General features: G+C 19.5%; 1 protein-coding gene across 1 annotated transcript in view; it reads left to right on the forward strand.

Annotated features, from left to right (window-relative positions):
• LOC106871417 (CD109 antigen) overlaps positions 1–210 on the forward strand; it is a 74905-nt gene that overhangs the window by 941 nt on the left and 73754 nt on the right. The window lies entirely within an intron of this gene.

Raw genomic sequence — 210 nt, forward strand, 5'->3', positions numbered from 1 at the left:
ATATATATATATATATATATATATATATATATATATAATATTAGGGGTAAAAATCCCAATTTACAGGTAAAAACTCAATTAAATTCAATTTATCAAAAATTAAAATTAAATTAAGTTTCACAGTATATAATATATAAATATATAATTTAAAGAAAAGAACCAAAGTTCTTGAACTCATCCATAAAAATCCAGTCACACACACACACACAC

This window comes from Octopus bimaculoides, chromosome 1, assembly GCF_001194135.2.
Source record: "Octopus bimaculoides isolate UCB-OBI-ISO-001 chromosome 1, ASM119413v2, whole genome shotgun sequence".
Taxonomy (NCBI): domain Eukaryota; kingdom Metazoa; phylum Mollusca; class Cephalopoda; order Octopoda; family Octopodidae; genus Octopus; species Octopus bimaculoides.